Here is a 9,666-nt window from a genome sequence, read left to right as displayed (position 1 = left end):
TGGCCTCCTCCCTCTGACTACTCTCCCCGTGTGCTCCAGGCCCATGGCCTCCTCCCTCTGACTACTCTCCCCGTGTGCTCCAGGCCCGCGGCCTCCTCCCTCTGACCGCCGTCCCCGTGTGCTCCAGGCCCGCGGCCTCTTCCCTCTGACCGCTGTCCCCGTGTGCTCCAGGCCCGCGGCCTCCTCCCTCTGACCGCCGTCCCTGTGTGCTCCAGGCCCATGGCCTCCTCCCTCTGACCGCTCTGTCTGCTTGAGTCCCGCTCCTTGCCTCTTCAGGTTCATGCCTACCCCTTGCCTGTTCCCACCCTGTGGCCTTCCCTGTGCTGGTCTTCCTCCATCGGCGGTGGCCCGGTTCTGAGACGACCCAGACCTGCCACCTGTGGGGGTGTCCTCTGGTCTTCAATCGAGAGGCAGTGAAGGAAGGTACTTACCCGGGCTCTGGAACCAGACTGTTGGGTCTGAGCCGTCCCAACCCCACCTCTCACTACGTGACCCTGACGTGTTGTTTGCCCTTCTGGGCCTTGGTTTCCCAATCTGTAAAACGGGGATACTAATACCTATTTCCTTTCTGTGAGGATTGAATGGCTATGCAAACCATTCGAGACAGGGTCTGTGGACAGCAAGAGCCGGGTGAGGATGAGACGGGGCACCGGGCAGAGCCCCTCAAGGCAGGTCAGCGTGCGGGAAGGCGGGAGCCGGCCACCTGCTCCCTGAGCCGTGCTCCCTTTGCCTTGGAATCAGAGACACAGCCAGGTTATTCTTAGTGTTTTAGGCCAGACTGGGCTTCTTCCTGCAGAGGAGAAGTGATTGGTCCCCATATAGGGACATAATTTCCCCCAAGAAAACACGTGCCTAAGTTGTTTTACCAGCAGGCAGGCAGAGCTGGAAATGGCTTCTCCAAATTGTAGAGATAAAATTTGATAGGTACTTGGGACTGGAATTAAACCTTGGCTCATCTGATAGGAGTTTCCATGGCTTCTGTTAAGGATTCGACATCACTCTGAGAGAGACTGGTGACCAAGGCAGCGGGACTTCCGTGAGGGAGCAGCCTTCTCCGAACGCGTCAGCCAAATACGGCTGTAATTGGTTGTCCTTTAATGCAGAGCAGACCCTGTGAAATGTGGATTTCTCTTTAGATTGCTCTTTATGCCTTTAAAAATAATTTGCCATTTATGTTCAAAGCAAGTCAATACCGTATCACTGTGTGTAAATCAAAGCCTAATTACTAAACACAGTGTGCATTCCAGAACATACACAGTGTTTGTTCACACCTGCTGTTCTTGTTTTGAAGGTTGTTGAATTTGGTGTTTGTGGAATTTGGTCTTTGGACATGCTAAATGATGCGAAATAATGGAGTGTCCGTGTGTGATGATAAGCTGGAGACTGCAGGGAGGGTGTCTGTGTGCTGATGGTTGTGTTAGAGTAACTTCCAGAAACTACTTTAGGCTTTGTCCCAGGCACTGCCTAAAAATACTGATGGGACATATTCAGTTGTGGGTTTATAAAGATGAAAACGTATAAAAATAGCATAAAACTTGTGTGAATGTAACTCAGGCAAACTTCTGATCTTCCCGTTTCCAAACACGTGCTCTACCGAACCTCATGTTCAAGATTTAAGAGGGGAATGGCTCAGTCCGTTAAGCATCCGACTTCAGCTCAGATCATGCTTTCGAAGTTCGTGGGTTCGAGCCCCATGTCGGGCTCTGTGCTGACAGCTCAGCCTGGAGCTGCTTCAGATTCTATGTTTCCTCTCTCTCTGTGCCTTTCCCCTTCCCCTGCTCATGCTCGCTCGCTCTCTCTCAAAAATAAACATTAAAAATGTAAGAGAGATGTTTTAAAAAGTTACCTTTAAGTTGTAAAATTTAACGTGGACAAAAATAAGCAGCATTGGCAGATTATGCGAGGTCGTGTACACTGGCTCTTTGGAACTGGGTTAAAATGAGGCTCCAGCGTTCCTGTTGGGGTGGAACGGGCCGGGGAGCAGAGTGCACGTGCTGTGGCTGTGGGGATGTCTGTTGTCGCGTGCTGGCCCGAGTCAGATGCAGCCACCAGCTCCGTGAGCACTGCCAGCTTCCCCAGGCCTGCGGTGGGAGGAGCCCGGCCGCTGCCTGTCGCCGGCCACACAGAGACACTCTGCAAACCTCCTACTCATTTTTTGAGTTTATAAATTTAATGAACCAAAGTAAAGGCAAAGTATCTTCCGATTCCCAAGGTAGAGGTGCAGGTACCCCAAGTTCCTAAGCCCCGTCTTGAACTCAGTAGGATGTCGCCAAGTCCTTCACTCTGTACCTGGAGTCGCAGGAGGTGTGGCCTCTGTGGCCGCATGCTGCAAACCAGCCACGGTGGGACTCTCCCTTTTCTGGATCGTTTCTATTAGTGCATCAAGGAATGGAGGCCGGGGAGCGCCGGCGCTCTGTGTCCACGTCGGGGGTCTGGCCGCGCTGGGTGGGCACCCTGCCCTACCCGAGAGCCAGCTGCAGGGCAGGCGGCATGAGCGGGGCCAGCAGGGCGAAGACGCTGGGCACGGGGCACGGGACGCGGGTTGCGGCCTTGAGCTCGGTGCCTGGCAGGGGCCGGCCTGCCGACGAGCTGCCGTCCAGGGCCACGGTAGGGGTGGCCGCGGTGCCTGTGGGCTCCGTGCAGGTCTGCGTGGGCAGGAGGCGGGCAGAGGCAGCGGCGCGGGCGTGGGCTGGGTCGCCATGGCTGCGCGCTCGGGGCGCGTCCCCTTGTTGGTGCACGTCGTAGCGGCTGTCGCCTGGCAAGTCTGCTCTGCAGGGTCCTCTCAGGGCCTGTGCGGTGCGGTCTGGGTCGGTCAGCCGCACCGTTCAGCTCCCGCTGGCGACTGTGACCCGCGGTTCCGGGATCCTGCTCCGCGCATGCGCGCTGCGGCGTCTGCGGGACGCGTGCATCCACGCTGCTGCCTGCGCGCCGGGCGTCCTCCCCCGCAGCCCCTTGTCCCCACTGCCTGGGCCGTGGAGCCGCTAAGTGGGGGCTCCAGGGGCAGGACGCCCTGGTAGGTTACACTAGTCTGCAACCCACCTCTTTCTGCAAATCCCCGGGCCCAGTGGTTTCTGGGGACATCGGAGACCTTAGCTCCTGCAGTGTGCACATGGAGTTTTTGTTTTAAAAACCTTTAGATTATGGTATCTTTTTCTTAAATGTGTCTGTGATGTAGCTATGGCATTATTTGGTACTGCTTCTCCCAGGGTTTACTCACGTACGACATTTACTTCCTGGACTGTAGTTTGAAAGGACAACATTTCTTACGTAAACCAGGAACTCCTGTTTGGAAATTCCCACGAATGCTCCCATCTTTGGAAATGTACATATTTTTTTCCCCAAGCAGAACTCTTATGAAAATTTCCAAAAACCATATACATAATATGCAGACATTTGTATTTTTAATTTTAATTTAATTTAATTAATTTATTTTCTAACAAGTAAGCTCTACACCCAAGGTTGCGCTCCAACTCATGACCTTGAGATCAGGAGTCCTGCCGTCCTCCAGCCCAGCCAGCCGGGTGCCCCCAGACATTTGAATTTTTGAACGTTCATTGTGAACCAGTCTTTGCTGAGTGTTAGGGGGAAAGAGCAGCTGGAAACCGTGTGAGGAGAGTCCTCACAGCTGGTGCTGCTTTGCCAGACCCGGTCTATTTATCAGTTCTGAGCACACAGTGAGCATGCTTTCTGCTTATTTCTATTCTAAATCAGAGTTGTTAGTGTACCTTCCGTACTTGGATTCGGTCTCTGCTTGTAATCAACACAAGGGTTTTAAATAGTTTTTAAATTATGAAAGTACACATCTTTGTACAGATAAACGTACATATCTTTGGGGATAATTATGCAGAGAGTTTAAAATGAAAGGTGTAGGCTTCTTCCCCCACACCGGTCACTGCAGGTAGCCCCTCGCATTAGAGCCCCCCGGTCAGTTTCCAGCGGGACAAGTCCATTTACTTAGAACAAACTTGGGGTGCTGGTATCAGAAGTAGAAGTTGGATTCAATGTAGGTTAGACCGGCTTCTTCTATTAAGTATATTTTTCAAATGTGTAGGTGCATGCTGCATAAAAGGGCACCAGGGGCGCCTGGGCTCCTCAGTCGGCTCAGTATCCGACTTCGGCTTGGGTCATGATCTCGTGGTTCGTGGATTCATGAGTTCAAGCCCGCGTCAGGTTCTCTGCTGTCACCGCAGAGCCTGCTTCGGATCCTCTGTCTCCCTCTCTGCCCCTCCCCTGCTCATTCTCTCCTTCTCTTTCTCTCTCTCTCAAAAATTAAACATTAAAAAAAGAGAACATATAAAAAATAAAGACCAAGGGCTCCTTTCCAGGGCCGGGCAGGAGACGCCCAGGTGAGCCCGCTGCACCCGGAGACCCAGACAGGAAGCACACACGCCACCTTGACGGGCATGTCGGAGGGGCCCCGGGGCCGCTTGAGCGAGCTCCCAGCAGCCAGAGCCGGATCCATCCCGGCAAGAGTGAGGTCGTGGTGAATTCTAGCCCGCGGTGTAAATACGCACGCGTCCAGACGGACACCCATGATGACCCAGTCACACCCCGATTCGTAAGCTGTGTTTACTCTCCTCCGAAGGAGAACCCCACGTCGCCTCCACGGCGGCTCCGACCTCGGGGTGCTGAGCCCACTCCCCAGTCCTAAGCGACCCCCTTCCACAGGGGACGGTGCGGGGAGGGGAAGGAGTCACCTGGATGGGGACACCCGGCAGACCCGTCTCCACCAGGTGACCATGGCCAACGTCAGCGGTGACAGGCCATGCTGAAGGCACCTGCCTGGGCTGGATGGGAAGAGACGGGCGCGTCCCCCCAACAAGCCAGGACCCCAGTCCCATCATGAGAAACCATCAGGCTACTCCCCCTGGGGACACCCCGCCAGGTGCCCGACTTGTCCCCCTCAACACGGTCGGGGCATGGGGAGCTGTCACAGCCCAGAGGAGATGCAGAGGGACATGACCAGGGTCACGTGGTGTCCTGGACGGGGCCCTGGGACGGAAGAAGGACATCAGGGGGCACTGAGGAAACCTGACTATAAACTATGGTGCATTTGCTTAGTTACTGATAAAGTGTTAATATTGGCTCGTGAATTGTAACCAATGTGCCGTATTGATGTGAGGTGTTTACATAAGGGGCCAAGCTGTGTGTGAGTATGTCATCTCCGTTTTTCTTGAAATCTGAAATAAAGGTTTTTTTTTAAAGATAGTGTTTTTAGGGGCACCTGGGTGGTTAAGCGTCTGACTTCGACTCAGGTCATGACCTCACAGTTCGTGGGTTCGAGCCCCACGTCGGGCTCTGTGCTGACAGCATGGAGCCTGGAGCCTGCCTCGGATTCTGTGTCTTTCTCTGTCTCTGTCCCTCTGCTTCTTGCACTCTGTCTGTCTGTCTGTCTCTCTCAAAAGTAAACATTAAAAAAATTTTTTTAAAAAGTGTTTTTAAAAAAGCTAATAATTCCCTGGAAGCTTGTTTTGTGTGCTCAGACTCCGCTCTCAGGGTCGCTGACTTTTGTGTCACCTGCTCCCTCCGTCCCCCAGAGGGGTGGACAGTCAGTTTGTTATTCTAAGCAGCATATCCTTTGATTTTGCCAGATAGACTCTGCTCAGCTGTGGACCCCTGGGCGAGGCAGGGTCTTCGTGACCATAGCTGTACCCGGGCATCCCTTGCAGGGCCCTCCTCGCCAGTGTCCTCACACATGTGTTACGTCTTTTGACTTGAGCCTCTAGGACTGCAGGCCCTCGAGTCCTCCGCTTCTCGTCTCTCACACGTGCCGTGTCCTGGGAGGCCGTGGGCGGCCTTGGCACCTTTGTGGTCTGGCTGAGAGGAGGTCACGTTGGGTTGCATTTCGTTTTGATTTATTGGGATGCGTGTCTCTGGGTGTGGTCCTTTCCGGGAGGGCCAGCGCGGGCTGTGAAGGAGCGCGGCCAGAGGGGAGGGGCCCTGGCCCACTGCACCCATCTCCCTCGGGACCCCTGGGAGGGAGCTGGACTCCGGAAGAAGAGGGAGGAGCAGGGCAGGGGCCAGCCTGATTGCTGCTGGGAGACGGGGGTGTGGGGGTGCGCCAGGACAGAGGACTCCCGTCCCCCTGGCTCACAGTCCGCTCCAGCAAAGCTGAGATGATCCGTTTGGGCCGAGTTGGACAGACACGGCTTTGCAGGGACGCGGTGAGGGGCTCAAAGCATGGGGGGTCGTGGTGAGCGGGGGCGGGGCCTTGCAGCGGCAGGCGGTCCCGTGAGCACCCAGCCTCCTGTCCCAGGGCCCCTGCTAGGCAGGTGCACTGCCCCTCACTATTCCCGTGCGTCTTCTTGAGGGGACTGCTGGCTGCCAGGGGCCGTGGCGCTTATGACATCAGGCAGAGCTGGCGCTCTTTCCTCGGGGGAAACGTTCCTGGATGCAGTGCGCGCCTCCCCAGGGTCGAGCCAGACGCAGGGGGCAGTGCAGAGACAGCGGGGCGACCTGGGTGCTGGGTTCACGTCCCCGGCGATTTTCTGTTAAGTTTCAGATGAAGCTTTGATCCTTTGAGTTTCTGGTATTTGACTGTCACTTTTGACTTTTCAGAGATTTGGTCTCATTTTGGCCTTTTAGGTGTGATGAAACGAGGGACGGCTGGTTTCTCCAGTTTCTCCAGGTGCCCCCTCACCGGGCCACTGGTCCTCGGCCACAAATACCTGCATGCGACCACCCGTCAGAGGCGTAAGGAAATCGTGAATCGTTTGAACGCCGTGCAGATAAAAGCCTGACATCGTGTTGTTCCCACGCTTGCTCCTGGATTTCCCTCGTACGGGTCCCCGTGTGTGGGTCGTGTGTGTTTCAGGAACCGGGCTCCTTCGGGAAGAGGCGTGGGGCTGTGGGCGGGCGCAGGCCCTCCGGCGTGGCTCGCTGGCCCTGGGGAGTGCCGAGCGACCCCCACGTCCGGGCCTTGCGGCCGTGTGGGGTGACGTTTCTTCCCGCGCGCCCACGCCCGGGAATGCTGGCTGAGATTCGCCTCTGCTTTTCCCAGGCTGGTCTGCTAGCGACACCGTCTCTGTTCCGTGAATCAGCTGTGCAGGAGGGTCAGCGACCCGGCTTGGAAACTCTTCTGGGAGAGGAGAGCTGCCTTGGTGTCATGGCATGGTTTAGAACCTTGTGTCTCGGGGGGTGGTGACGTCCTCCTACGCCTCCCAAGTGTCCTCAGTGGGGCTTCAGGCTCAGAGCGGTTGGCTTTTGTCTTGTCTCTTCCCCACCGTGGCTTTGACGGCTTCGTCTTCACTGCAGCTGCCGCCTCCAACAGCGGGCTTACTGAGTTCCCCGGTTTTGTTTTCAGCTCCCTTTCTTCACTTGGCCACGATGCCTGCTGGTTTTAAAGCCCTTTTACGATATTTAACCAGGCTCTGCGTGTTCAGTGTGGGTTGTGGTCCTGTTCGGAGTTGCAGCCTAGACGGATGTATGGACTGGAACTACGTCCTGTCAATTGGCTAACCCTTCCGAGTGGTGTCATTATCGCTTCTCTGAGACCGTCCTAACCGTGTGCACCGGACACGGGGGTGTGGATGCACGTACCCCAGGATCTGGCGGATGGGCGTCTCCACGGTAAAGTCAGGGCGCACCCCGGGGAAGCCAGGAGCGTCGGGGGTGTTTGCTGTCTGTCCCTCTTTTCTCTTAGTCTTCTAAAAATGGGTGACTTGGGAATTAGTCAAAACAATACATTAGTGAAAAATGAGTTTTCCCCGCCATGTACAAAAGCTCAGCCTGCCCCGCTTTTGCGAACACTGCTGGTGCTGCGGCAGGTCAGTGTTCTTCCGGCGGGAGGCGCTCCGAGCCGGGGTGTGGAGTGGGCGTGACACACGACCGGTGGGGACTGGGGAGTGCGATAGGGTTCAGGTGAGCGTTTTCTGTTCCAAATTCTAATAAAAAAGTAACGTTTAGCAACCCTAGTGTCTCTTTTCCAGGACTCACAAGCGTCAGCCCTTCAGTTTGTTTTGGAGAGAAGGTCTGTTTCTGTCTTTGAAAGAAGTCTTAGCCAAGGCTTAAATATGAGCCAGAAGGGGACAGATGTTGAAGACCTAGCACAGCACAGGACACTTTGGTGCTGATTTGTCTCCCCTCGGCAGGATGCGGGGCTGGACGGGCGGGCCCCAGGGCAGGGGAAGTGTGCAGCCTCATGGAAACTTGTAAGTGGGGTCCCAGGGGCTCGGGGGGTGCTCGGGTGGTTAAGTGTCTGAATCTTGATTTTAGCTCAGGTCATGGTCTCGAGGTTCGTGAGTTCAAGCCCCACGTAGCTGGGCTCTTTGCCGACAGCTTGGGACCTGCTTGGGATTCTCTCTCTCCTTCTCTCTCTCCCTCTCCCTCCCTCTCTCTGTGTGTCTCTCGCTCAAAAATAAATAAACTTTAAAAACCATTACAAGGGGATCCTAATATTCTTACCAGCCAGGCTGAGGACAGGACGAGAGAAAACAAAGGCACAGAACGTGGCCTGGCCCGGGTAACGCGGTCTGTTGGCAGGGTGCTCAGGGGCCCCACGGTCCTGTTGGCAGAACCTCCTGCCGTGGCGCGCTGTCCCGTACAGGGGCCCCCCGCGGACAGCACAGCCTCCAAATCAGCGGATAAAAGAACTCAAACAGTAAAAACTAGCTAAGGAGCAGAAATAGAAACGTAACATACAGACACGGATAGTCACTTTCGCGTCCACAAGGGATACCCAGTTAGAGGCATTTGTGGGGAGGTGAGCCCGTACCCGGCAGCAGCGGCGCTCCGGACGGGTCGTGGGGGCTGCTGAAAACCGGAGTGAAGACGCGGACGAGCCCTGAGCGGATGGGAGACGCCCCCGCGTCCTTGCGGTGGCCGCTCTGCCCCCGCTTAGTGCACACGTTCCGTGGGACCCCAGGAAAGTGGGAACGCACCGGACTCACTGCTTCCCTGGACTCTGGGACGGACGTGGAAGAACAGGCCTGCGCGGTACCTAGAAACGCAGACGGGAAAGGCCGGGGAGGAGATCCCGGCCGGAAGGGCCGGGACAGCGCACCGTGAAGCGCCGGGCTGGGCAGCGGCATGACGGCGGCGTGGCCGGCGCGGGAGGGAGCCTGAGACACGCCGAGCCCGGTGGACACGCAGCCCAGGACTGCAGCGGGATCTCCGACTGCCGGGTCTGGAGGACTTTCCAGGGGGACTGGGGTCAGCGGGACACCCTCGGTGAGACCCCGTGCGGGGTCTGGGCCTGGCGCCCTGTGCTGGAATAAGCCCCGGGGGCCCGGGGAGCTAAACGTGCAAGATGGGACCGTGCAGGCGTTCGACGGGAACACGGCTGAGTATGACCTGCGTGCTGGGCGAGGCTTTTAAAAGTGTGACTGCAGATCCAGGCTCAGCCAAAGAAGCGGTGGTCGAAGTGGACTAAAAAAACACCGCAACAAAGAAACACTGCCCTCCCCGAGCAAAGCAGCAATACGCAGCGTAAGTGACGCCAGAAGACAGGCGCCGGTCGTGAGAAGCGTCTTTCTGGTGTGCCGGACGTACCTAAAGGTCGTGGGGGAGGAGGAGACCAAAATCCTGTGGGGAGATAGGCCAAGGCCGGAGGAGATGCGCCCGGTGTGCTCACACGCGCACACACACACGGGCACGGGCACACGCACACACCACACACACACACACCACACACGCGCACACTACACACACCACACACACGCATATACA

This window comes from Suricata suricatta, chromosome 5, assembly GCF_006229205.1.
Source record: "Suricata suricatta isolate VVHF042 chromosome 5, meerkat_22Aug2017_6uvM2_HiC, whole genome shotgun sequence".
Taxonomy (NCBI): Eukaryota; Metazoa; Chordata; class Mammalia; order Carnivora; family Herpestidae; genus Suricata; species Suricata suricatta.
This window is presented reverse-complemented; position numbering follows the sequence as displayed.